The following is a 25,422-nucleotide window of genomic DNA, read 5'->3' on the forward strand; positions in this document are numbered from 1 at the left end:
AGAGGTTGATACCTTTTTAAAAAATGGTCATTGAAGTAGTTGGCCCAATATTATGAGAAGAAATTAATAAAGTTCACAACTTATTTATTTCTTATGTTTCTTAAGTAATTTGCAAGTTCTGGTTTATAACCAGAATTTGACATTGACTTATCTTTCTAAGAAACTCGAACTCATTTTTTTCTCACTTACCTTATTTCTAAATTGGTCCTAAAGCTAATGTAATTGTGAATAAAAATATTGGCAAGAAATGACTCATTATACTCCAGCATGTAATTTATGTGTCGTTAAATATATTGTGGAGCCTTCAAATTAAATTAACTCACTGTTTTGAAACAAATAAGTCTTTGTTGTTTGTTTTATATCATTTTTAAGTTTAAAAAAATCAGGCATATTAACCCAGTCAAATGTGAATATATTTCTGACAGTACTGGGGGGGCAGTGGGGGAGGGGTTCACCAGTGCTGTGCATGTTCGCATTGACATTTGTTGAAAACAAATGTGTGTATTTTTTTGCCCTCATTTCACTATCATCTTAAGAGCTACTAAATTCTTAGAATCATTATGGAAAATTAGTCTCTAAATGATATATGAAATTAAATATCCATGCCAACGTCAGATAACAGGCTGAGTTCTGCTATGCTCTGTCACTTTTTTGAATGTGTATTTGGGTTCAATCCTACTTAACTTTCCTATTTTAATTTCTTTTTTTAAATATATTTTATTGATTTTTTTACAGAGAGGAAGGGAGAGGGATAGAGAGTTAGAACCATTGATGAGAGAGAAACATCGATCAGCTGCCTCCTGTACACCTTCTACCGGGGATGTGCCCACAACCAAGGTACATGCCCTTGACCGGAATCGAACCTGGGACCTTTCAGTCCGCAGGCTGATGCTCTATCCACTGAGCCAAACTGGTTAGGGCTTAATTTCTTTTTAAAAATTAGATAATATATTAGATAATTATTTTTTTTCTTTATTGATTAAGGTATTACATATGTGTCCTTAACCCCCATTGCCCCCAACGCCCCCCCCCCCACTCATGCCCTCACCCCCCTGGTGTCTGTGTCCACTGGTTAGGCTTATATGCATGCAATAGTAGTATAAGTCCTTTGGTTAATCTCTCTCCCTTACTCCCACCCTCTCCTACCTTCCCTTTGAGGTTTGACGGTCTGATGGATGCTTCTCTGTCTCTGGATCTGTTTCCCACTTCTAGGACTATATCCTAAGAAACTAGAAACACCAATCAGAAAGGATATATGCATCCCTATGCTAATAGCAGCACAATTTACCGTTGTCATAAATGTTTCCCTCCACGTCCTGCGTGGTTCAGCGTTCAGTATCTGGAAGAGGAGCCGCACACAAATGAAAGAAAAGACAAGAGATAATTTGGAAATATTGGGGGACCAGGCGGGTAAGTCCAACTCAGGAGGAAGGGCTTCCACCCGCGCTCAGGCCACACTGACCTTTTATAGTCAGAGGTAAACAAGGCAGTGGTTACCATAGTTACACAGTTCTTGTGAGTTTCACCTGTTTGACCATGTTTACACTCCCTGCACTTCCCTCAGCCCATTAGCTTCCCAGGTAAGATCTGGGGAGTGTTATAAGGTCAAGCCTAATTATGCTAAGAGGACTGAGCTCTCTAAGCTGGGACTTGTTTGTGACTTTGCCAGCAGGTCAGTCCGAGGCTTAACCCTATATTGGTTCCCCATAACCATGGCTAAGATTGGAAACAGCCTAAATGCCTATCAGCAGATGAGTGGATTAAATAACTGTGGTACATCTACACAATGGAATACTACCAAAAATAAGGAATTCTTACCATTTGCAACAGCATGGATGGAACTGGAGAGCATTATGCTAAGCAAAATAAGCCAGTCAGAGAAAGATAAATATCACATGACCTCACTCATTTATGAAATATAATGAACAACATAAACTGATGAACAGAAACAGATCTAGATAATATTTAGACCTTATAAACTGTTATTGTGATTAACTTAGGAAATTTCATTGTAGCATATAACTGTATCCCACATATCATTTATATGTGGAAATATAGTATTTTCTTCATTCATTAAAGTCTAGTGATGTCAAAAATCATTAGGTCAATTATCTGCTGGGAAATTGAATTTATTCAAATAATTTTTTAAAGAATATATTTTTTTATTGATTCAAATAGGATGGGAGAGGGAGAGAGAAATAGAAACATCAATGATGAGAGATATTCATTGATTGACTGCCTCCTATACACCCCACACTTGGGATTGAGCCCACAATGTGGTCATGTGTCCCTACATGGAATCGAACCTTAACCTCCTGGTTCATAGGTTACCACTCAACCACTGAGCCATGCCGGCCAGGCTATTCAAATAATTCTGAACCACGTTACCCATAACTGAATTTATTTATTTATTTATTTATTTTTTACTGAGCTAACATTAAAGAAATCAGTCACCCATGTTTATGATCAATGTAAGAAACATGAGTTTGAAATTATCCTCAGGTTTTAAAATTTATTTTTCAAGGATAATATATTTTAAATCACAGAGATTTGCAGGAGAGAAAAGTACTTCAAAATTCAATTTAAAGTTTGATTAATAGTTCCTCCCTAATTCTTCCCATATGTGCATGCATAAGCCCTGGTTCTTTAATTAAATGCTTTATTTCTCTAACACCTCTACTTGTCCTCTCTGAACCCAGACTGGCACTTCACCAAAAGCAGATTCACCCTTCAAACTGGGATATTCTTCATCTATGGAAGAATGGACAGCTTGGTAGGACACACAGTGTGATTTGAGAGAGTACACGATCACCCACTTGAAGGCTGGGAATCAACTCAATCCTTAGGATCAACTAGAAATGGAGTGAATGCCCAGGGCACCCTTTATTCACATAACAACTAGAATTTTAGAAAAGAAAGACATTCCATAAAGTATCTATTACTACACCGTAAACTCTCCCATAAATATAGCAAGTAAAATGAGTGACTTCACTCAAGATAAGTAATTTGTTCCAGTTCATTCAATAGATTTATGATAGCCCTGGGATTGAAAAAGGTGATAATTCCTATGTTTAAAGAGTTTGAAATCTATTAACTATGATCTAGTCATAATGGTTCTTTTTCTTTATGAATTAATAGCTCAAAGGTAGCACATATATATATATATATATATATATATATATATATATATATATATTAATGTGTAAATATGCAATTTATATAAAATTTATATAAATTAATGTGATGTGTGTATATATATATATACATCAATAAAGTTATTCATGTTCTCTGAGGCAATAGCTTTTCCTCTTCTATTACAGATTTCTATATTATGAATTTACATTAGCAAAAATTCAGAAATACTGTCCAAATATAACTATTTTAATTTAATATATTCCTAATATGTTGGGAATATCAAAGGTCATCACCAGGTTTGATGATCCAGTGGAAAGACTAACAGGACTCAACATATAGTCATATTCACAGCTATGATTTACGAAAGTGAAAGAACACCAAGAAAAATCACCAAAAGGAAAAGTCTCATGGAGTACTCTCTGGGGGAAAGTAGAAGCCAGCTTCCAAAGATCCTCTCCCAGTGAAGTCCATGGAACTGTAGCAAGTTGTGAGCACAAATATACAAAGTTTGTTATAAACTCAGTGCCCAGAGATTTTATTGTTTTTTAGGGTACTGCCTGTTAAGTAACCTAATTCCAGATTACCGGAAAGGAAATGGGTCTTTAGCCCCATTAATAGACCGTATTGTTTGTTCAAAGAGATTAAGTACTGTGAGCCACTCTTATCAATTAATATTGAGGAACTTCCCAAAATATAAGTTCTCAGATGTCAGCCAAGGCCCAAAGGGTAGTAGTAAGACCTATATTAAGTTTTCTCTGCACATCCTAATGTTCACAACTTAGCTGAAAAACCACCAAATCTGTTACCATTGATGTCAGGACCTAAAGTTCAAGGAATCCCTTTTAGTTTAGGAATGTTTGGGAAAACAGAGTGATGCTTCACTTCTTCTGGGATTTCAAGAGATCACTACTCTTTAAAATAGCTGAAGGGCAAGCAGTTTAGCAGATTTTTCCCAGCTTGATAGGTACCAGTTTCATTGCTGATTTCCCAACAATATCACTTACCTTACAGTATTGCATTCTTTTTGCTTGTTTGTTTTGTTGTGGGTTTTTTTTTTCTTTTTTGAAAATAGAGTTGTGTGTATCAATGCTATAGCTCACTTCATAGACACTATAAGATCAAAATCACAATTTTATCCTCTTCTCCATACCTGCTTAGTTAGCTGTTAGGCATTTCCTTCTCTGGATACCTACAGCTCTCTGAATTTGTTTCTATGATAATACTAGAGGTGATATCCCTCAGCCCAGCCTGCAACCTCTCCAATCTGGGACCCCTCCGGGGATGTCAGACTGCTGGTTTAGGCCCAATCAGATTGGGCCTAAAGCGGCAGTCAGACATCCCTCTCACAATCAGGGACTGCTGGCTCCTAACTGCTCGCCTGCCTGCCTGATTGCCCCTAACTGCTTCTGCCTGCCAGTCTGTTCGCCCCCTAACCACTCCCATGCTGACCTGATTGACGCCTAACTGCTCCCTTGTTGGCTCCATCGCCCCCAACTGCCCTCCCCTGCCGGCCATCTTGTGGTGACCATCCTGTGATGATGAGAGGGTGGCCATCTTGTGGCAGCCAACTTGTGATGATATGAGGGCGTCATGCGAGGGTGCGACGACCACGTAGACTTTTATTAGTATAGATATCACCTTGTAATATAAACATTTGTTATTGTATATCTGTCGTGCCACTCTTCAAACCATGAACTTCTCAAAAATCATGACTGGATCCAGAACTAGTATATCAGATACTATTAGCTATTCAAACATACTTATTTTTTAATGAGTGAATTATCTGTATGTATATGTTTGTATTGAAGTAATGGCTGATCTAATGAATAACAGTCGCTAGAAAAGCATCAAATCAGACCTTGCAAACCTAAAATAAAAATAAAGAGAGAAGATAATAAAATAGACAAAAGATTACATGAAATATTAAATATATTGAGGGTACTTTTTGTGTTTCTTTCTATATGCTTTATTTCAAGAGTTTTTAGGAGAATTATTTTCTGATTTGAAAATGACTACGATCTTTAAATATTCCAGGATCTTTGGAAGAAGCTAATGTTAGGTTAATAGATTGCAAATATACTCAAAACATTATTTGCACTGTAAAAATTCAGAGAAACTAAAATAATAACTTTCTTAACTCCAACTTCAAGGAAGATTATAGTGCAAATGATTTCTAACTAAATTGTGGCTGGATAAAGTGGGAAGAAAGAAAATGGTTCTCTCCTCAAATTGGAAGACTTCTATCCACCAAGAGCCAGGAAATCTTATATAAGTCCTCCTACAACAGCAAGCATTTAGATTCATACATTCCTTGGTATTTACCAGCAGCTGTAGCTAACAGAACTGTAGAAGAGTTCTACCTCCCGGTGTTTTAGAATTTGAAAATATCTGTGCATAGCAAACAGAAACTGAAATAACCAGAGCTATGAAATAAACTTGATCAAAACAGGTCTTAAAATTGGTACTTGAATCAATTCCAACCGGAGACACTGAGCACTCTGCATTTATAATGCCAGTCTTCACACGAGGAAATGACCACTTGATAAGACACTTATTAGTAATTGAATGCATCAAAACAAAGGATTGGCAGATTTAAAAAATGGGACATAGACTTGTCTATTTTCCTAAGCATTTTCTGGCTGAAGGCTTTTATTAATATCTAATATGGAATTCTGGGTAATAAATGTTAGAACTCCATTATAATTCTTTCTCCTTAAGTGCATTTAAAAATTAGTAGCTGCTAACTCTTTCCCCCCAAATCACTATACTACTGCTGTCATCTGCCCAAGTCCTTTAGTCTTCCAATTTTGCTCTTTTCCAGTTTTATTGAGGTAATTGACACATAGTGTGTAATTTTAATGTGTACAATGTGATGCATAACAAAATCATTACTACAATCGGGTTGGTTAAAATATCTATCAGCTCAGTTGATTACCTTTTCTTATGCGCACATGGTGAGAGTACTGAAGATCTACTCTCTTAGCAACTTTCAAGTATACTAGTGCATTACAGTATTGTTAATTATAGTCACCATGCTGTACATCAGATCCCCAAAACATATCCATCTCATATCTAGAAGCTTGTACCATTTGAGTGATATCTTTCCAATTCCCCAACCTCACAGCCCCTGGCAACCACCATTTTACTCTCTGTTTCTATGAATTTGGCTTTTTTAGATTTTACATATAAATAAAATCATAGTATTTGTCTTTCCCTGACTTACTTCACTAGCACGATGGCCTCAAAGTCCATTCATTCTGTGGCCAATGCTAAGATTTTATTCTTTCTTATGGCTGAATAATGTTTTAGTGAGTGTGTATGTATGTATATGTGTGTGTACATCCCATTTTCTTTATTCATTCATCCGTAGATAAAAATTTAGGTTAGTTCCATACCTTGGCTATTGTGAATAACGTTACAGTAAGTGTGAGGTGCAGATATCTCTTCAGGATAGTGATTTTATTTCCTTTGAATATGTACCAAGAAATAGAGTTGTTGGGTCATATGATAACTGTAGTTTTAATATTTTGAGGAAACAATACAATTCTCCATAGAAGTTGTACCAATTTATGTGCCCAACAAAAGTGTACAACAGTTCCCTTTTCTCTTCATCACTGCCAATACTTATCTCTTGTCTTTTGATAATAGCCATCCTAAAATGTGTGAGTTGATAACTTATGTGTGTGTGTGTGTGTGTTTTCAGCTTGCATTTTCATGATGATTAATGATGAATTCCTTTTCATAAACCTGTTGGCCAATTGTATGTCTTCTTTAGAAAAATGTCTATTCAGGTCTTCTGCCCATTGCCCAATTGAATTACTTTTGGGTTTTGTTTTGTTTTGTGATTGAGTTGTACGAGTACTTCATATATTTTGGATATTAACCTCTTATTGGATATATGATTTTCAAATATTTTCTCCCTTTATGTAGGTTGCCTTTCTATTTTGTTGATTGCTTACTTTTCTGTGCAGAGGTTTTTTGGTTTTATGTAGCCCAGTTTGTTTATTTTTGCTTTTCATGCTTGTGTTTTGGTATCATATATAAAAATTGTTGGTAAGACCAAAGTAAAAGAGATTTTTTTCCTTATGTTTTCTTCTAGGGGCTTTATAGTTTTAGGTCTTACATTTAAGTCATTTATTCATTTCGAGTTAATTTTTATGAGTGATATAAAACATGGCTCCCAGTTCATTATTTTGCATGTGGATATTCAGTTTTCCACACACCATTTATTGAATAAACTAACCTTTCTCCATTAATTATTCATGATCCCCCTTGTCAAATATGAGTTGATATTTACTCTTTAATTTATTGTTATTGTTTAATCCTACAAAAGGTAACCAGGAAAGTATCACATTTCCTTATCTGTACAGGATTTTTATTTTTCTAAAAATTTTATTTAATTTCCCTTTTAAATTGTATTTGTCTATATCATATTATTAGTTATATTCAAGTGATATGTCATATCACCTATTATCATGAGCCCTCTTTACCCCAGAAATCTCCCTCCATGGGCTCACTATCTTACTTCTATAATATGTAATCACTGATCTTTAGGTCTGATACAAAACTGTCATCTTGGGAACACCCTTTACTCTATTTAAATGAAGTCAAAATTTCCTGACTCTAATATCTTTCACTTTCATGTTTCACTTACATTTTTTTTTGATGTAGTATGTCCATGAGGAATTTGCTAAGCTAGAATGCTTCAGAGGTAAATGTTTTTATCCCATGCATATTGAATATACATATTTTGGTTCTTTCCCATAACTAAATAGACTTAGAATTTAGGATTTGAATATATTTTTCTTTGCTCTTTAAAATAATTTTCCATTATCTTCTAAAATAGTACTATATTTTATATAACAAAGTCAATGATAGTCTTATTTCAATTCTTTCCAGATGATTTCTTTTGTACCTTAGATGTCTCTTTTTATTCCTTGTACTGGACCATTTTAAAAAAGTGAATTTTAGCAAGTGAAGTGACTTCTGGTATATTTGAGTAATATATTGAGATGGAAAAGGATGCCCTGCTACTTTTTTCATATTTATTTTTAAAGTTTCTCTGAAAATGTAGGAATTTAAAAAAATGGTATCTAAAATAATTAGTGTAAAGAATCTGCTACTAGTGGAAGACTCTTCCAGATAGTAATTGCTATAAAAAGACTTTTTAAAAATAGAAATAAAGAACCGTGGCACAAGTTATTAAAACCATTATACAGAGTGAGCTGCCAGCTGCCCTGGTTAAAAGTTGGACAGTTTATTCTTTTAAAATACACTGTCTCACTTCATTAGGCAATCTGATGCCTTCTCAGGAGAGATGATGTGTAGCCTCTGAGTGACTTAGTGAATCATTGGAAAAATTGAAAAAAATGTCAGATTTACAGCTTAAGTTTTAAGAATTGTTAATTACTTTTAGCATAATTGAATTTAGCTTTTTCCTGATTTCTGTTATCAAGCATGTGCTTCTCTCTCAAAACTCAGCTGAGAGAGCTCAGTAATGGTGCGTGAAAGACCTACATTTGTGAGAAATTAGAATTCTGGAGTCTTAAACCACTGATTTTCAGACTTTAAATGCCAATAAAGCACAAGAGAAAAGAAAAATTTAAATTCAAATGACAGATTTATGGTATTTCTATTTTAAAAAGATGTTGGTAACACAGACAAAAATAACAATAATTAGCTAAGACACAAAGACAATAGAGCCAATAAATCAACTAGTGAAAATAAAAGAAAATAATAGAAAATGCAAGCTAAGACAAAACATAAAACCTTCAATTGCAGGTATTATGATTAAAATATTTTGTGCACACAGTCAATTATTTGTCATTGTAGAAGGCAAAGCTCATGAGTGAAGGGTTTAAAACTCAAATTATAATGATTTAAAAATGCATTCAATATTTTATTTTTATTCTTAGATTTTTGGTATCATTTTATGAGCTGAAACCATGGGTGCTATTTAAAAAAAAAAAAGGCATGTAAGATTACTGATAAACTGTATCAGGAATAATAAATTGTTTGCCTCCATTTCATTCAGCTCTTTTTCCTGGAGAGTTCTCCTGTTCTTACATTCGGTCCTCTTTCTTTGTCTCTCCATTTTGGCTGCCTCTTTGTGTTTGTTTTTATGTATTAGATCGATCAGAAATGACTCCGAGGCTTTGTGTGGTGGCCTTATGTAGTAGATGTTCTGTGAGACCCAAGGGATTAAGCAAAGAAAAAAACAAAATGGAAGACTCATGGACATAGACAACAATATGATGATTACCAGAGGGAAGAAGGAATCCGGGGAGGTAGGAGGGAAAGGAGGGATACATGGTGTTGGAAAGAGACTTAACTTGAGTTGTTAAACATGCAATACAATATATAGGTAATGTATTATAAATTGTGTACCTAAAACCTGTATAATTTTATTAACCAATGTCATCCCAATATATTCAGTAAAAAAATAACAGTCTTCATAGGCTTGACCTTGAACTCAATAAAGCCTAATGCTTGCAAACCTTTCCTACCCTACACATCCAATGTCACCGTTTATCAGTGAAATGTTGTTTATGCCACCTTAGAAACCTCGAGATATTTACTGTGACTTCAGATGATACCCTGACACTTGAGGTCAAAGGAAAACCACTCAGTCTTCTTGATTTCAATTTATTCTAAAGACATATTTGAATGTACTTGAAATGCCCCATCACATAAACAGCACATCTGGTTATAACCCATGCCTCTACTGCCATATATTTTTTTTCAATTCTGTTTAATGAATAATTCTTTTAAAAATCCTCGCCTGAGAATATGTTAATTTATTTTAAAGAGAAAGTAAGGGAATAAGAGAGAAAGAGAGAGACCCAACTGAGGATCAAACCCATAACCTAGGTATGTGCCCTGACTGGGAATTGAACCCGAAACCCTTTGGTGTATGGTATGATGCTCTAACTAACTTAGCCACATGGCCAAGGCTGAATAATTCTTTTTCATTTTATTATTTCTATTTCTTTGCATCCTTAATACTTTCTAAAACCTTTAAACTCTTATTTATACTGCCTTCAGTTCTAAAAGGATTTTAAACTGCTTGAAGAGGAATTTGTGTGCATAAAATAGCTGTACATACTGGACTTATGAATGGTAATATCTAAACACCATATTTGAAACTATGATAGCAAATGAACATTATTGAAAATATATATTTAATTACTATTCATTTCTTCTGGAAATGTTTACTAACTTATCTGGAAGACAGTGGAACTTAGTAGTAAGGCTTAAAATGGAATAAAAATGACATTCTGCTCAGGTTTGAACTCAGGTTCCAAAATATCTTGCTATGTATCATTTAACTTTCCTTTTATCAGTTTCCTTATGAGAAAAATGAGTATTATATTAGACCCTAACTCAGCATTTTTTGTGTGAAGATGAAAAGCATGTAAACCTCTCAAAATATTACCAAACATATAAGAAGGTAATAAGTATTTTCTGCACAAATGGTACCTGAGTGAATTACATATCCATTAAGATATTGTCAAAACAAGAAGATAATGAGTGTGAAGAATGAGAAGGATGTGGAAATTATAGTCCAAAGAATAATACTTTGCAGATAACACGTCATGAATGCAACCTTGATAATAGCTAATTAAACTAAACTTAATTAACCTTGCTTGAGTATGTATTACATACTGGTTCCTGCATTTTTCACGTGAGAAAACCGAGGATTTCTGTGATGTAAGCACTTCCTCAAGTTGGTAAAAAAAGGTGTAGCAAGATTACAATCTAGGTTTGCATGAAAGCCCTCTTAGCTGCTTCACCCAGTAACTTCTGTAAACTTTACATGAACCATTGGTAATAAAATTACACCATAGTAATACATTTTCTTTCCAAAACTCAAGATCAATTTTCTTTCCCAGGAAGGGAAATGCAATTGCACTCCTGAGAGAGTAGCATGCTGGGTCCTAGCTGCTACTCGGGTACTCTTTGAACCTTAGCATCTCATTTAGTTTCTTTGGACCTCTTTTCTAATTAAACAAACAAACAAAAACCATAATGAAAAAAGACCTAGACTAGATGATCTCCATATTTCATAAAATATCTCCACCATTCCATTAAAATATGTTATATAGAAATCTATGTTAGCCCTAATGATGGTAGTATGAAAGTTTTATTTGAAGTAAAATGTTTTTAAGGGCAGTATTAGTTTATGTCAAGAGACTTAAGCTATCACTAGAAGATATTTGAACTGTGATCTCTTTTTGTCATTGCTATATAACACTGTAATTGTATGTTGCTTTGATATGTATATCAAAGTTGTATTTTTTTATATTACTTAATAGTCCTTAAATGGATAATCAGAATGATTTATCATATTCATTTTTACTATTATTTCAGCGCATTTAATTTTTCAGTATAAATACTTCTTAAGTAGAAACAGTTGTTTCTGTGCAACGTTTAATATTCATTTGTATGAAAAACAAACTTTTCTCACGTGCTTTCTTTGCTTATCATGTATTGCTACAGAATTTGTCTATAATTTAGTTATGTTACTGCCTTTGAAATGTTTTATTCGTATTACTATGCCATCAGCTTTAACAAAGTTTTGTAAATCCTATCAGAACTTATTTGTAAAAATAAATTAGTTGTATATTTCAAGGCATTGAAAGAATTTCAAAAATAAATGTATATATTTCAGAAATATGGTTGGAAATTAAACTTTTACTTATACTGGAAACTCTCCTGAAAGAGATCCAATTAAAGAAAATCTAAGATCAGTAAGTAAAAAAAAACCCCAAAGAATATGTATAACTCAGAGAAGTTGAGGGTAGGTTTTGGTGTCGCATGAAAGTAGCCTGAAATCTGTCTCTTGTTATATTTAGGCTGCTTCGGCCTCCCTCTTTACCATTCTGCAATGCAGATTATATTGTGATAATGCTGACTGACTCCCCAAACTTTCTCTCTTGTCTCTTTGTAATAATTCATGATTTTATCTTGCAGAATGCAGCGGTTTTAGGAAGCTGGCCCTACCCTCTTTCTAAAAATAGAACACATGACAGAGGCTTAATTAACTAGTACATCCCATACCCAACCTTGCAGGACCCTGGCTTGATATGTGGAATAAATAAAACCACACAGCTGCTCTATGTAGACATACCTATCTCCATGACTACTGCAAACATCTTAGAGGCAGCCTGAAAAGCCACTTGAAAGAAACAGCCCAGAAAATCCTAGCAGAGATTTAGAGCTTGGATGACACTGATTAAACTCTGCTGAAGCCCACCTGACTTCGAGCCTTTTTAATTAGGTGTATCAGTAAATTTTCTTTATTTTTTCATAGTATTTTATGTGTTTGCAATATAAATACCTGGTTTAGGAAAAATGACCCCTCCAATCAGTGGGTTGTAAGGTTTAAAAATGCAGAGAAACATTGATCAAACCTTAGAGGGAAGGTAGGGAAGGGTGGGGGTAAGGGGGAGAGATCAACCAAAGGATGTGTATGCATGCATATAAGCCTAACCAATGGACACAGACACCAGGGAGGTGAGGGCATGAGTATGGGGATTGGGGGGTGGGGGGTGGGTAATGTGAGGATAAGGACACATATGTAATAACTTAATCAATAAAGAAAAAAATAAAAATGCAGGTTGACAATCCTCAACTTAATCCTCTGAGGAAAGGTATGCCTTTTTAACTTCTAAACAGGAGATGCATTGCAGATCCTATGTAATTGCTACCCCTGCCAGAGGGATCTGCGGCAGTAACCTGTCATTGTTATTATTTCTGCTGTAAAATGTGTGAACAATCACAATTAGTTGTTTGTTTTTCCTAAAAGCCTAAAGTAGCCTAGTGATTGTTCAAGTCAGGCTTTGCTAAAAAGTCAGTTTTGAAGAAAACACTTGATGCATAGCTCTCTGGATTTTGGATATGCAGCTAAGGGTATGTGTATCTCTCTCTTTGTTCTTTGTCTCTGTCTCTCTAATATATATTCTCTCCCATATATGCATTCTCTCTCATATATATATATATATATATATATATATATATATATATATATATGCATTCTCTTTATTCTTAAAATCTACATTATGAAAAATATAGATGATAGTTTGTAAAATATACTTCCCTATTTCTAAAATGCATTTAGACTAAACTAAGAGCCAAGTTGGCTGGAAGGTGAAAAAATGTATTATGGTCGGATCTATTTTAATTGGACTTTTCACCGTTTCCCTCCTTTGACACAAATCCTGTTAAATATCAGGCTGACATTCATTAGGATGAGTAACCCAGCTCTTGGAAAACATATGCTATGTCAGCAATTATTCATTCTGTTTCTGTGGCTGAAAAAAAATGGCATAAGTTAGTTCTTGTTAGACAAAAATCTTCAGCAAATTAAAAATAAAAATGTTACTCTTATAGTAGTTTTTCCTCACTAAGATCATATGAGGTATGCTAAAACAGATATAACACTCAAGACATAGTTAAGAAAACCACAGAACAGAGGAGCAAAATTGTATTCAAACTGTAATAGATACATTTCAACTTTAGATTTTTTTCTATAACTATATTGATCATTTGGGGATAATTTATTATGTTTACTAGGGAATAAAACTTTGACATTTAATTGGAGATAAGCAATATTTAAATAGTATTTCTATACTTTGATTCACTAGCTATTCCCGAGAACTTGTATGTATATATGCATAACCTATGGACATAAACAATAGTGTGATGAAGGCTTGGGGTGGAGGGTGAAGGTGGGATAGAAGAGGTCAATAGGGGGAAAAGGAGGACATATGTAATACTTTCAACAATAAAGATTTAAAAATAAATCAATAATAAAAATATATGTTTTTTTTAATTGATTTCAGAGAGGAAGAGAGAGGGAAATAGAAACATCAGTGATGAGCGAGAATCATTGACTGGCTGCCTCCTGCATGCCCCGCATTGGGGATCAAGCCTGCAACCAGGGCATGTGCCCTGACTGGGAATTGAACTGTGATCTATTGGTTCATAGGTCGATGCTGAGCCATGTTGGCTGGGCTCCTATTTTTGATATAAAGAAACTAGTAAATAAGGAAATAAGTGGAAGTGTACTTACTCTAAACACATTACTTTCAAAATATAAAATTTTATAGTATTTATAACCTAGAAGAAACGTTCACTCTTAAAGTTTGTGGTTATCATTATTAATAATATTTAATAAAATTATGCTATAAATATGTAGTTGTTTAAAACTTCCAGAGCACTGTGTTCTAACATACCTTGAATTCTTACTTTAAAATATAAGCAATTTGCTTTTTATATAGTTACTAGAGGCCCAGTGAACAAAAATTTGTGCACTCGGGGGTGGGGGTCCCTCAGCCAGGCCTGTGCCCTCTCGCAGTCTGGGACCCCTTGGGAGATAACGACCTGCTGGCTTAGGCCCGCTCCCAGGTGGCAGAGGGCAGGCCCAATCCCTACGTGCAGCCCCTGGTTGGGCTCAGAGCAGGGCCAATTGGGGAGTTGGGGCGCCGCCCCCTGTCATGCACAGAGCAGGGCAGATTGGGAGGTTGCGATGCCACCCTCAGTCACGCTCAGGGTAGGGCTGATTGGGGGGTTGGGACACCACCCCCTGTCACACACAGAGCAGGGCGGATCAGGGGGTTGGGGCACCGCACCCTGTCACACTCAGGGCAGGGCTGATGGGGAGCTTATGGCTCTACCCCGTCACACACAGAGCAGGGCCCGTGGGGGGCGGTTGGGGCGTCACCGTCTATCACCCACAGAGCAGGGCTGATCAGGGGGTTGGGGCGCCGCCACTGTCACACTCAGGGCAGGGCCAATGGGGAGGTTATAGCTCTACCCCATCACACACAGAGCAGGGCCCGTGGCGGTGGGGGTGGGTGTTGGGGCGCCGCACCCTGTCACACACAGAGCAGGGCCGATCAGGGGGTTGGGGTGCTGCACCCTGTCACACACAGAGCAGGGCCAATCAGGGGGTTGGGGCGCCACAGCCTGTCACACACAGAGCCGCAGGGCGATCAGGGGTTTGGGGAGCTCCCCCCATCAGGCACAGAGCAGGGCTGATCAGGGGTTTGGGGCACCTTCCCCTGTCACGAACAGAGCAGGGCAGATAGGGAGGTTGTGGCCCCGCCCCCTGTCACACACAGAGCCGCAGGGCGATCAGGGGTTTGGGCACAGCCCCCTGTCACGCTGATCCCAGTGCCGGGAGGCCTCGCAGCTCCACTGATCCCGGTCCTGGGAGGCATATTACCCTTTTACTATATAGGATAGAGGCCTCTTGCACAGTGGGGGCCAGATGGTTTGCCCTGAAGGGTGTCTTGGATCAGGGTGGGGGTCCCGACTGGGGTGCCTGGCCAGTCTGGGTGAGGGGCTGAGGGCTGTTTCAGGCTGGCTGGTGACTGAAGCTCCCAACTGCTCCTTTTTTTCTTTTTTTCTTTTTTATTCTGGCTCCAGCTCTGAGGCCTCTGCTGCTGAAAGCAGGTATCTGGTTTGTTTGGGTTCTATAATCAAAACACTGTTTCAACTCCAGCTCTGAGATCCTGGCTGGCTGAAGCAGGTTTCTGGGGTTTTGTTTAGCTTCTATATTTGTAACAATGTTTCAAATGCAAGCTCAGAGGCCGGCAGCGGCAGGCGGGGAATGTTGGAATCCTCCATCACTGAAGCAAGCAAGCCTCATGTTTGCTTCAAGCTGCCTGACTGCCGGCCGCCATCTTGGCTGGCAGTTAATTTGCATATCACCCTGATTAGCCAATTGGGAAGGGTAGCGGTCATATGCTAATTACCATGTTTCTCTTTTATTAGATAGGATGTTCTTAATTCAAATGTTTTTATCCAAGGCTCTACTCAAATGTTTAGTATGCTGAGTATATCTTTCAGGAAATAATTAAAAACCACAAATCCATGGTAGTTATTATAAGCAAAACATACATTCATTAAAATATAAAGAGGTCCATCAAATCTGCAGTGCTAGAGAACCAGGTTGGGCATCTACAGAACCATGACCAAATTATACCCCTGGTCTGTTCTAATGAACAGTCTCTTTGGCTGCCACTGAGCACAAGAATGACAGCACTGCTACTAGGACCTTGGCCACTGCTACCCACGCACAGTGGCTGTTTCTGGATAGTGTTTCATTAATGCCCCTCTCCTCCTAATCAACAGTCCATTGCATGTATGCAAACTGCAAAGCTCATATCAAATATTTGAGTTTGGCTTCAAAGGTGATGGGAATGCATTGATGGCCTTAACTTTACAAAGCAGATGGTCTTAAAATGCATATTTGAAAAATTTTAGAAAAGTATTTAGTATTTCTAGATGACCCATAAGCATGAGATATCTTAGTCAAAATAATAGGATTTAAAAATACATCAGGTCCTCAAACAAGTCCTTTTGTTCAATGTTGTTTCATTATAACATGAATGAGAAAAAAAAACATTGATTCCCAGCTGGGGCTATGACTGTTCGAAGTTGATATGTTCCTCCAAGTGTACGTGGGTTTTCTCCAGGCACCCCAGTTTCTGCCTATATCGGGGATGTGCACATGCGGTGAACAGGAGTATCTAAATTGCACCAGTCTGCGTGTGAGTGTGGGTGTGAGTGTCCTTGTGTGGAAAGGTGTCCTGTCTAGGGTGGGTCCCTCCTGGTGCCCTGAGCTGCCAGGAGAGGCCCTGGCCACATGCTACCCTGAACTGGGTAAGAGGGTTGGGGAAAAAATTATATTGTTTTTATTCATCTTTCTTAAATGTCTGCATAGTTCACATTTATTTCAATGTTTAATATTAGAAGTGTTTGGGGTCTTTGTTTAGAAGTTTGGGATGTTTTTGTGAGAAAAGTAAACCATAGATGGAGGTAAAATGCAATTGCATTTTCCTATATATATATATTCTAAGCTGCATATGCGCACTTTTCTTCCTTTGAAATACCTTCCAAAGGAAAGAAAAAAGAACATTTGTGAGGGACATGAGATAAGCAAAGAAACACTGCAGCATTAAAAGATAACATCAACTTAACTGATACACCAATTCTGGAAACACTCTAATCCTGAAAGTAATAGACAAAGAGTTGCCAGGTTACAAAAACACACTGTATCTTTCTTATTTGGGGAAGACTAGGGTGCTTTTGCTCCTATGATTATGACACATATCTTTGCTTTAGGAAAAATGAAAATTCTTATTTCTTTAGGACATCTTATACGGCTATAATACCGCTATTTATTTGAGATATTTTATATAAAATATGTTATTTATTTCATTTAAAAGGTAAGAGGAAACCTCAAAAAAAGATGGAAAATTTATCAGAGAAACATATAAGTATGATGCACCAAAACTACTTTACTTAGAGCTTAGACTTAGAGCTTTCATTGTTTTAAGTTACAACAATCTAAAATGTATATTTATATATAATTTGTCTTAAGGGGTCCTCTTAATGTTAACTGTATATAACCTCTTGATGGGAAAATAAGTAATTACAGTTTATGTTTTGCTTTATATCGATATTATTTGCTGTTTCTGGCATGTATTTGCATAGAATTGAGAGTGGTATGAGATGCTAGGAAAATAGTGATTAAAAGTTCTTTAAAGAATAAAACTCAACATCTATGAAAGGAGTAGCATTGTTTTAAATATTAATACTCCAAGATACTTCTACACAGGGTTATTAAGTTGTATTATGCTAGAAGTAACATGGAACAGCACAATAGAGATCAATTTTATACTTGCTCTCCATTGTGGAATTAAGATAATCCACCAATGCTTACAGAGGCTGCTGCCTGTACACAGACAATATGTTTCTAGATGATACACAGATTTATAACACGGGACTTAAAAAAGAGAGAGAGAAGGCGGGAGAGAGAGAGACTGAAGATAGCTAGTTTGTATGTAATGTACTGATGAGAAACAAACTCTTCCAGCCAATGAATGGATTGAGCATAACGTGATTCTTAAATTTGTGGTGAGGGAAACTCCTTAAGCAAAGAAAACTGTGATCCTGAAGCACATATTCCAGAAAAAGTATGATGTCAGGTTATAATGAAACCCACATGAGTGGATCCAGGTTGGCAGGAATGACATTGCCTGAACTTGATATAGTTTGAATGTAGCTTAATCTCCATGGCTCCCCAGTTGCCGTAACCTTAATTCCTGGGATTTTCCTTTAATTCCTGGGACTGTCCTTAGGCAGCACCTGGAGAAAACAGCAGACCCCAGCCTGAGCCACCAGCTTGGAGTACCGTCCCAGCATGGGAGTCACCCACTTAGCCCCAATGTTGCTCCTGAGTTAGGTATGGGCAGAGGGCAAAGGAAATCATGCCCCCGATGGTAAGATGTCCATGTTGGACCTAGGGGAGCATCTGAAACTCTCTCTTTTTTTTCTTTTAAGAAAAATAACCAGTTAGATATTTTTTTAAAAAATTGACTTTTATAGAGAGAGGAAGGGAGAGGGAAAGAGAGACATATCAATATGAGAGCAAAACATTGATCAGTTGCCTCCTGCACAACCCCTACCAGGAAGGAGCCCACAACCCCTGCTTGTGCCCTGACCCAGAATGGAACCAGTAACCTTTTGGTGCATGGACTAACACTCAACCACTGACCCACACTGGCCAGGGCTGACCCTCTCTTCTTGATGCAAAGGAGAAAGGTATGACTAACATGCTGCTCAGCATTTGCTGAGGACAGACTACCTGTGGGTGGTTGGAGGGAACTGGATCAGAGAGTGCCGGGCAAGCTGCTGTAGCGGCTGCCGGATGAGATCAGAGGGACGGAGTTCTCCAAAGCCGTGCCTCCACAGAAAGCACCTCCTGAGCAAGAAACTGAAAAATTACAGACACTGCACTATAGAGTGATGAGCAGAGACTGTTGCCAATAGATTTAAAAAAAAACATGCTGATCGACCATGCTAGAGGAAGTATTGAACTACAGTTTCTTTCTAAAGATTCTGCAAAAATACTTTGAAACTGTTGTCAAACGAAAAGAATATCAATGAGTATGCAGTAAAAAATGTAGGGGAAAAAAACCATTATAACAATATCAAATCACAATGCTATTAGACAAGCAATATTTACAAGTAATATTTGCAGCTTTTAAAATTTTGTGACACCTGGGTACTTATCAGTTGTGTTTTTTTTAATGTGTAGTAGTTAGGGTTTTATTTTCTCATTCTAAATAAACATTCATCTCATGCCCCATTTTGTGTTGATAATTTTATATTCTTTACGTAAGAGCCTGAAAGCTCTCAGGCCCTCAAAGCTTTCTGTTATAAAATCTGGATAAAAGTATTGTCCCCCCAAAAGTCCAGTGCGTCATAAAATGACTGCTATTAGCATGTTGGGAAGGTCATTTTCACTTTTGGCTAAAACTCCCTTTGGAGGATATTTGGCACTCCCGACGCTCACACACAACTCAGGCAAGAAGGCATGCCTGTCACCAAATCCCCTCTGATCAGTCCAGCCACCCTCGCCTGTGGTCAGAGTGACAAGCCCAAATGACCCCACAGATTTCCAAAATACCCTCTCTGAGAACCAAACCAAAGAGATAGGTTGATATTCACCAACAGTTCCTCCAAAGTAGCAACTGAAATAGATCTTAAAACTTATTGATGTTGTGTATGAATATATACAATGAATTGCATTTAGTTATGACAGATTATGACTTTGGAGGTTCTTCTCACATTTTTTTCTCTGAGAATTAGTAGATTGTTTAGGCCATGGATTGGCAAACTATGGCTGGTGGAATTCAGCCCTGAGGCTTGTTTTGAGAGCTAAGTATGTTTTCTTTATATTAAAAGAGTATATAAACAAACACACAGATAAAAATATGCAATAGACACTTAGATATAGTGCACAAAGACTAAAACATTTCCTGTCTGAATCTTTACAGAAAACGTTTGTTTTTTTCTTCTTTAGATTATAATGCCACAGTCATTAAAACCAGGTCAACTGCTCACTCTTAAAATGTTCTCCTTAAGAGGCTTGCTATTGCTATTATGATAGCAGTTCAGCCTGGCTGTCCACATGGCTAGGACTTAAGTAAAGATGATCATGAGAAAGGTTTAGAGAGGGAGAGATGAGTGGTAAAAGGGAAGGAGGTTGGGAGGAAAGGAGGTTTTTGGTATATTATTTGGTTGTGGCAGATCTGAATTTGTTGCTGACTTGCTACAGATCAGTGAGCATTTCATCGGAGAACATTCTTATTCCTGTTTCCTTTGTCTCACGAGACTCCCATCTATGAGCAAATTCTCCTCATGCTGCCTTGTTTAGTGGTGGCGCCTACTTTTGTGTCTGAAGGTACTTTTTCTGAGGTTTATAATAAACGAGAGGCCTAGCACGTGAAATTGCGCAAGACCCAGACCCTGCAAGCTGCAGGACCCAGAATCAAGTCCCGCCGGTGCTGTGGGGCCCAGTGTCAAGTCCCACCAGTGCCACAGATGCAGCGTCAAGTCCCGCCAGCGCTGCGGGACCCATCAATGCACCTCCTGGTGACCGGTCTTTGGTCGTTATGGCGTTACAACCACTAGGTTTTTATATAGATTATTTTACTGGTTTTCAAACTGTGTTCCATGGAGCCCTACAGTTGCACTGAGGTATCTCAGGGACACACCTATGAGGAAAGAGGGAGGCCAAGTAGGTGGGACTATACATATATACCATTTTAATTCAACTCAATAGCAAGAAAACAAACACTGATTAAAAAATGGGCAGAGGAGCTAAATAAACATTTTTCCAACAAAAGACATACAGATGGACAACAGGTACATGAAAAGTGGTTCCACATCACCAATCAACAGAGAAATGTAAACAACCATAAAGTTATCACCTCACACCTGTGAGAATAGCTATTATAAAAATGACAAGAGGTAACGGTTGGCAAGGACACGGAGAAAAGCCAGCCAGTGCATTGTTGGTGGGAATGGAAATTGGTGAAGCCACCATGGAAAACAGTGTAGAGGGTCCTAAAAAAATAAAAATAAAAATATATATATTTAAAATATTACTACCATATTACCTGGCAATCCCACTTCTGGTTATGTATCCAAAGAAAATTAAAATAGGATCTCAAAGAAATATCTGCACTACCATGTTCATTGCAGCATTATGCACAATAGCCAAGACATACAAACAACTTAAATGTCCATCAGTGGATGCATGGATAAAGAAGATGTGATATATGTATGCACACACAAACACACGCTAGAATATTATTCATCCACAAGACAGAAGGAAACACTGTCTGGATGGATCTGAAGGGCTTTATCTAATCTAATAAAAGACAAATAGGGTAATTAACCATACCTCCGACACGCTTCCCATTGGCTAATCAGGGCGATATGCAAATTAATTGCCAACCAAGATGGCGGCCGGCAGCCAGGCAGCTGAAGCGAACATGAGGCTTGCTTCTCCAGTGAGGGAGGAAGCCAAGGTTCCCCACCTGCTGCAGCCCAGCTCTGAGCTCCAGATGCAACAATGTTTCAATTATAGAAGCTAAACAAACTCCAGATCCCTGCTTTCAGCCAGCCAGCCTCAGAGCTGGAGCTGCACCAGTGTTTCAATTATAGAAACCAAACAAGCCCAGATACCTGCTTTCAGCTGCTGAGGCTTGAAGCTGGAGCCGGCCTCAGAGCTAAAGCCGGCTCTCAGCTCCAGTGACAGCCATAGAAGGTAAATAAATCACAGAATAAAAAAAAAAAAAAAGAAAAAAAAGAGAGGTTGGGAGCTTCAGTCATCCACCAGCCTGAAAACAGCCCTCAGCCCCTCACCCAGACTGGCCAGGCATCCCAGTGGGGACCCCCACCCTGATCTGGGACACCCTTCAGGGCAAGCCCCCACCTGTGCACCAGGCCTCTATCCTATATAGTAAAAGGGTAATATGCAAACTGACCCTAACAGCAGAAAGACTGGGAATGACTGGTAACTATGGTACACACTGACCACCAGGGGGCAGACGCTCAATGCAGGAGCTGCCCTCTGGTGGTCAGGGCGCTTTCACATGGGAGGAGCTCTGCTCAGTCACAAGTCAGGCTGATAGCTGCCAGTAAAGCAGTGGTGGTGGGAGCCTCTCCTGCCTCCTCAGCAGCTCTAAGGATGTCTAACTGCAGCTTAGGTCTGCTCCCCATTGGCAAGTGGACATGCCCCGAGGGCTCCAGGGCTGCCAGAGGGATGTCTGATTGCCATCTTAGGCCCAATCCCCTAGGGAGCCGGCCTAAGCCAACAGGTGGTCATCCCCTGAGGGGTCCCAGACTGCAAGAGAGCACAGGCCTGGCTGAGAGACCCCTCCCCCCCCAAGTGCACAAATTTTTGTGCACCGGGCCTCTAGTATTAAATAAACCAGATTGAGAATGAAAAATAGTACTGCAGGGTATCACATATGTGGAATCTAAAAAAAAAAGAAAGTCAAACTTATACAAACAGAGAGTACAAAAGTTGTTGCTGGGGACCAGGGCATGTGAAAAATAAGAAAAGTTAGTTAAAAGGTACAAACTTTCAGCTATAATATAAATGAGGCCTGAAGATTTAATGTAAAGCATTGTGACTATACTTGATAACACTTATATAATTTGCTAAGAGATGGAACTTAAATATCTTAATTTTTAAAAAGAATAAATTGCCACTTGATGAAGAGAATCCTTTCAGAATGTGTGCATATCTAAGTCATCATGTTGTACAATTTAAATAACTTGCAATTTTATTTATCAGTTATACCTCAACAATGCACAACATTTTATTTAAAAAACTTTTAACAAAAATATCTTGAAAGTATTTCTAATTTAGCCCAATTATTTTCTCTTCAATGCCATTAAATATATATTATTTTGCAGCTTATTTTATTCTCTAGGACATTCTCTTCAATCCTCTGAGAATTGATTGTAGCAGCTAAAATAGAAACAAAAATGAAATAGTAAAATGTAAATATCTCTAGTTCTTTCTTTCTTTCTCACAAGAAAAAGTTTCTGAAAGTTTTTTTTAAAAAACCTGCCTGTAAACTATCCTTCATAAGTGTGATTCTGCCTGGATAAAATTAGAAAAATGCTCAGTGAAGGTTAATATGTCAGAGAAAATTGCTTTGTGTAATGGAGAACAAGTCATCTTCTCAATACAGAGTGACATGATGTGGGGTCATTATAATTAACACTAGCCTGAAAATAAATTTGGCACCGCTATGGGATAATGTTCTAGAAATAAGTTCAATAGGACAAAGAACGTGGGCAATGACAGCTCAGAGTGTGAGCGAGGCCCTGTGCAGAGAGAAAAAGCTCGAACACCAGAGAAAATTTGGAGCGGAGAAGGCATAGTGATTTCACCCAGGCTGATGCAGAGCCCTAGCATCCAGCTCTGGCTCCTCACCTTGCATATTACCATCCTGACCTGGAGGAGGAAAAACAAAGGGTTGTTTGGAGACAGGAGATAGTGAGTGTGGTAGGGAATCCATTTCTCTCTGCAGCCTAACTATTTAATCATAGGATTGTGAGGTCACTGGTAACCATTACTCTGTACCACCTTCAGTTTTTATTCAATTCCCTCTGTACCTCCTAAAATACACAAGAGAAAACAAAACATTCAATTGCCCACCCCCACCCTCAGCAGACGTATTTCCCCAGAGGGCAAAGAGGTAAACTGTAAAGAAAATATTACAGGCTTTGGAAGCAAATAAATATCTTGCAGTTGTGAATCTGCCAGTTTATAGCTATGAAGCATAGGATTATTGGGGAGGATTTATAAGAGTTAGAGAGTTGAGATCTCCCACTATACTGTCTTCATTCAAATTCAGCCTTGTCACTTAATTTTTAATGGTGCACAAGTTGCTTAACTTTTTTAAGTTCCTCTCTCTCTCTCTCTCTCTCTCTCTCTCTCTCTCTCTCTCTCTCTCTCCCCCCCCTTCTCTCCTCTCTCTCATGTCCAACTGGCTCATTTCCCAAAGTGGGTGGTAATGCTCATTGTACTTACTTCATGGGTTCCTATAAAGATTAACTTCCCTAAAGCATGCAGAGCAATGTTTGGCCCATACATATGATAGATAACTATTTAACTCACAGTTTCCTCCAATATAAAATGGGAAATTATAATATATCCCAAGTTTATGATTCAATGAGGTACTGAGGAGACAGGGAAGCTAGTTAGACAGGGACAGGGACCATGAAAGGATGTTATATTTTATCTTTTCTCCCTACAACAGCTGAAATAATTATATACATTTTCTTTTTTAATTTATTAATGTGCTAAATAGCATCTTCTAATAATAAATATCTTTGCATTTTTAATTTAAATTAAATGTTCTATGAAGTATTTTATATACCTTCTAGATATAGTGCTTATGAATATGTCACTTAGGAATTTTGCCTTTATGTACATATAGAAGGTAGGTTAAAGATTTTCTATTCTTCCATTTTCCTATGTTATAGCTTATACTAGCCTCATATAATTAGCTGATTTTTTAAAATATCTGCAAAAGCTCATATATATTTAGATAATTATTACTTTGAAAAAAACATTTTTAAAATAGTTTTAGCTGGCCCAGCCGGAGTGGCTCAGTTGGTTGAGTGTCATCCTGTGCACTGAAAGGCTGCCAGTTTGGCCAGGGTACATACCTGGGTTGTGGGTTCAGTCCTCAGTTGGGGCATGTGTGGAAGGCAATTGATGTTTCTCACATCGATGTCTCTCTCTCTCTCTCTCTCTCTCTCTCTCTCTCTCTCTCTCTCTCCCCCCCCTCCTTCCTTCTTCTCTCTAAGCATATCCTCAGATGAGGATTTAAAAATAAATAAATAAATGAATGAATAAATAAATAAAAGAACTTTACCTGGAATATTTCTGAGGAGTGGCATGTATAAGCATATATCTTAACATACTGATAAAATTTATTTAATGGTGATGTTTCTATTTAGCTTTTCAATGAACTCTTTTAAATTACTAGGTACTATATCTATACTAGGTTATGAATTTCTCTGTTTTTATAGTTATTTGCCTATTTTAAATACAATCTTAATCAATTAATCTGTGGTTAATGTTTTCATTTCTAATATAGTTTATTAATGGCTCCTTTCATTCAGTCTCATCAAAATTCCCATTTTTTGTCTATTTTATTGATTCTTTTGGCATTTTGAACCTCTATTGTTTCTTTCTTATCTTAGTGATCTGAATTTAAGGCACTATATTGCTAATTGTGGGTTTTTTCAGCTGTATTGCTGAGGTTTACTTTTGTCTAGCAGTTATATAAGAATGTTTGCTTTCTAATTTTAAGGGTGTATGATTTTATAAAAACACTAACTAGAGGCCCGGTGCACGGATTCGTGCACAGGTGGGGTCCCTCAGCCTGGCCTGTG

The sequence above is a fragment of the Myotis nattereri genome (assembly GCF_964212035.1).
Source record: "Myotis nattereri genome assembly, chromosome: 11".
Lineage (NCBI taxonomy): Eukaryota > Metazoa > Chordata > Mammalia > Chiroptera > Vespertilionidae > Myotis > Myotis nattereri.